This window comes from Vipera berus, assembly GCF_964194415.1.
Source record: "Vipera berus genome assembly, contig: HAP1_SCAFFOLD_74, whole genome shotgun sequence".
Classification (NCBI taxonomy): Eukaryota; Metazoa; Chordata; class Lepidosauria; order Squamata; family Viperidae; genus Vipera; species Vipera berus.
Genome location: NW_027673625.1, coordinates 40,999 through 45,000, shown reverse-complemented (window position 1 = coordinate 45,000; position 4,002 = coordinate 40,999). Strand labels below are relative to the sequence as shown.

The window sequence follows — 4,002 nt, the reverse complement described above, 5'->3', positions numbered from 1 at the left end:
TTTCTTCTCGGTTTTATTAAGGGGGGCTTCTCGCCTTGTTGAAAAAAAAGGAAGAAAAAGTAAGAGTGGGAATAAAAGCGGGAAAAAGTAGATTTTTTGGGGGGGGAAGCGGGGGGGGGGAGAAAGCCTCCTGCAAATGAGAAGAAACCTGTTGTGTGAACGAGCGAGAGGAGGGCAGGCGTCTTTGGGGAGTTTCTGGGGAAGTGAAGAAAGAGTAAACGAAATAGTAGAGGTGTTCCAGAGGTGTTCAGGATCCGTTTTATTTCTCTATTTGTCTCTGTTTGTTGTTGTTTTTTTAAAGGAGAAAAAAAAAAGCCTCGGCGTGACAAGATTCTGTTAAAAGGGAGAGAGAGGAAAAAAAACAGCAGAGAGAAGATAACAGAGAAGAATTTAGCTGAACGCTCATTAAAACTGGAAAATTAGGACTCCAACCGTGTATGTATGTTTGGAAGCTTTCTTTGAAAAAGAAAAGTAGATTTGTTTCATTTTAGCGAGGAGGAGGAGGTGGAAGATGAAAAACAATTCCTAATCTAATTCCGTTTCTGGGCAACTGCTTGCCATCTGGGAAAGAAAAAGCGTTGGGCTCTTGAAAAGCTTTTCTTTCTCTCTCCCCCCCCCCTTTCAAAAAGAAAAAAATCAAAACCAGGAATTGCTTTTAATTCCTTCTTTTTGTGTGTGTGTGTGTGGCAGAATCCAGAAGTGACTTCTCTTGAGACTTTGCTTGCTGACTTGACAGTTTTTCTGCCTCTTCGTCAGACTGGGAGACTTGTTAGGGGTGTGTGTGTGTGTGTGTGTGGGTGGGTGTGTTCCTCCTCTTCCCAAAGATTTCCATTAGCTACTTTTCCTCTGGATTTCCCCCTTGAAGCACCCCCCAAAAAAAACTGAACCCTCGGCGGATGGAGGTCTTCTAGCGATGGTTTCACGCCTGCAGAAGAGTTTCAAGGGAACTGGAGGAGGAGGAAGTCTGCAGAGCGCTCTTTTTTAGGGGGGAGACAGAAAAAGAAAAAAAAGATCAAAAAAGACCATCTGTTCCTAGAAAACAAGACTTTTTTCCCCCATTCCAAAGCCTCCCCCCCCCAGCTTCTGATCCTGACTCCAGATAGCTCTGCAGAAGCAACTCAACCTTGATGGCAGGTAGGATGCTGCATCCTCTCATGCCTAAGAAGATCTTAAGAACTGCAAAGGCATCCAGAACCTGCCCCATCTCCCTGCAATAAATTAGGAATCCTAAGTCTCCCCACCCCCAGCCCCCCCAAAAAAGAGTTGGCATTACAAAGGGGGGCGGGAGGGGGGGCGAAAGAGAAAGCCAGGCGATTTAAATGGGGAGGTGACCTCTCCCACCCACCCCAGGACATTTTAAGAAACATGGCAAAATAAATACCATAATAAAAAAAGGACAACGGACTGGGGGAGTCCTTCTTGAAGCATCGAAGTGCTTTAAGAAAGAAGAGAAAAGAGAAGAAGAAGAAGAAAAAAACAGGCGAGAAAAAATATATATATCTCCCTGCAAAAAAGGAAAAAGGAGGATCGCCAAGCAAGTAAAATGCAACTTTCGGAGGTGGCGGCGCTTGTGGTGGCCCTTATTGGGGTTTGTGTCTGGACGGAAGACGGGAGCAAAGTTATCTCGGATCGCTATGCAGTGTACTGGAACAAAACCAATCCTAGGTAAGTGGCAAAGGGACCGAGCCGAACTGGGGGGGGGGGAAGGCTTTTGTCTGTCCTCAGTTGCGTTTGAATGGGGTGGGAGCTCTGGGGGAGAAGAGGTTGGAGAATGGGGGGCTTGGACTTGCCCTGTAGATTTTTTTTGGGGGGGGGCGTTGGACAGAAGTGGGAGGAACAGGAGAAGTTTTCCACTTGGGATGCCTGAAATGGAGGTAACAATCTAGTCTCTGGTTCTCTCCCCCCTCCGCCCCCCCAACCCCTTTGCAAAGACGCTAACTAGAAAAATTGCTGCAAAAACAGACCGCTGGTGGAAATATTTCCAGCTCAGGGGGGGAAAAAAGTTTCTTCCAAACTATTAATCTTTTTTTAAAAACAAAAAATGCATCCCACATTGTGGCTTGTACAAGCTGTGCAGTGGGCAAAAGAGTTTGAAAGTGGAGTTTTATCCTGTCTGGCTTGAGGAAGATTAACCTACAAACTCTTGGGAAGTGACCTGTTTTTTTGTGGGTGTTTTTTTTTGTTTTTTTTAAATGACCAAATTTTTTTTTGAGGGGGGCGTGATTTTTGGCTGGCAGAGAGAGATGCTATTTTGGTCTCTTTCTAGCTCAGCTGTGCTGTGTTCTTGTGTCATATCTGGGTTCGTCTGGAAGTTTAGATCAGGCAATTCCCATCTTCCTAAAATGTGTAATGATTGCAAGTAGTTTATACTAAGGGGCTGGAAGAATACCTCTCACAATAAAACACTTTTGGTCTCCTTTTTGCAAATGGGTATTTGCTTAGTCATCTTTTGGAGGGGGCATTGCAGCGAATGTTTATACCTGGAATTTTTTTTTTAGCAAAAAATTGGGTCAGATCATTTCTTCCCCCCCCCCACAAAACTCTCTAGAGGCCAAGAATGCTAGGTTTGCTTAAATTTCACATCTCTTTGCTAGTTTCAGTCTAACTTGGATAAATTTCACTGGGGTGCCCTCTGAATCTCATCTCTTCCACATGCCTCAATTCCCCCAAATAATTCAATATTTGGGGGTATGGATATACACACACTCACAAAAACATACAGACACAGACACATAGTCACGGACAAGCAGCTGTCCCATATTTTGGCACCTTGGTGAAAATAAGTAATATTTAAATCAGTCATCCAGAAGTCAGTTCTAGGAAATCATAAGACTGTGCAGCCAAGGAGAACAATTTTCTGAAGCAGCGCAGACTGTAAAATCAATTATATGTCACTTAAGGTCTCGATCTTGTCAAATTAAAACAGTTTTCTACTGTGCCTCTCTCTCTCTTTCTCTTTTTAACCACTTTGGATGGAAATACAGTTTTCTTTTTTTTAAAAAAAAACACGTGCTGGACCAAATAGGCAGAACCTATTATTATTTTTCCCCCACTGGGGGTTGAATTTCCAAAGTAGCTTGAAGAGGAAAGGTTTATATTTTCAATTTAGATGGTGTGTGTGTGGGGGGGTTGCCTTGATGTTCCTGGAAGATAGTTCTAAATGTGGTATTTAAAACTGAGCAGGTTTCTTTGAGCATCAGGCTGGCAAATGTTAGAAACTCACCCAAAGAGGTTGACCAACTGATTTTTGGTGAAGGACATGGTAGTTGATTATATTTTTTTCTTGGGGGGGGGATGTGATTAGATCACCTCTCTCCAATTCTGACATAAAAACCCTAACTGGCAGCCTAATTGGTTGGGTTTTAATGGTCAAGTAAATCCAACATTCCTAAAATGTGGGGTCTGTTTGTGCCACCCTTGTTTACGCCAGGCTGTTGTGGTCTGTCAGCTTGTAATGCGAACACAAATAGTGTTTAAATGAGTCCTCTTACTCTTCCTAGGTCCAAAGTAAAGCTGAGCATTCAGAAGTGACTTTTTTCTCGCGGAGGGCTTATAACAGCTTGCTGAAGTAGTTGAAACAGGCTGTTGGATGACAGCCAATCTTTGATTGCTCATAATGGACAGGATCTTAACCCCAAAATAACAGCTTCTTCCTTTAATCTTAGCAAACTCCAACCCTACCCTCCCCCAAATTTTTTTTTAAAAAAAAACCTTTTGGAAAAAGTGATTCTTATTCCGTCTCCTAGTTGAAGGAGAAGCTGGCACCAGCATTCCCCTTTATTCCGTTTAGTATTTCATACATTGTGTTTAGTATTTCATAAATGGTGCACCACTTCCGAATCTTGCGTGGCTCCATTGTTTTCTCTTTAAATCTGAAATCTTAGAAACCTTTTCTTTTCTTTTTTTTCTTTCCTTTCTGCAATTTGACCACAACTATGAAAATGAGAGCAAGAAGGAGTTCCTTCTTTATCCAGAGAGAAAGAATAAGCTAGTTTCTCAATA

At 42.7% G+C, this 4,002-nt stretch overlaps 1 long non-coding RNA gene across 2 annotated transcripts in view; it reads left to right on the top strand.

The window, feature by feature from the left end:
* LOC308679234 overlaps positions 1-2,556 on the top strand; it is a 27,583-nt gene extending 25,027 nt beyond the window's left edge. Inside the window, exons 5-6 of one of the 2 annotated variants that reach the window (XR_014028734.1) lie at positions 305-435; positions 1,396-2,556. This is a non-coding gene — a long non-coding RNA (uncharacterized lncRNA). Of the gene's footprint in view, positions 1-301; positions 436-1,395 lie in introns of both variants that reach the window. The other variant, XR_014028735.1, reaches the window with a different exon arrangement.
* The last annotated feature ends 1,446 nt before the right edge of the window (positions 2,557-4,002 follow it).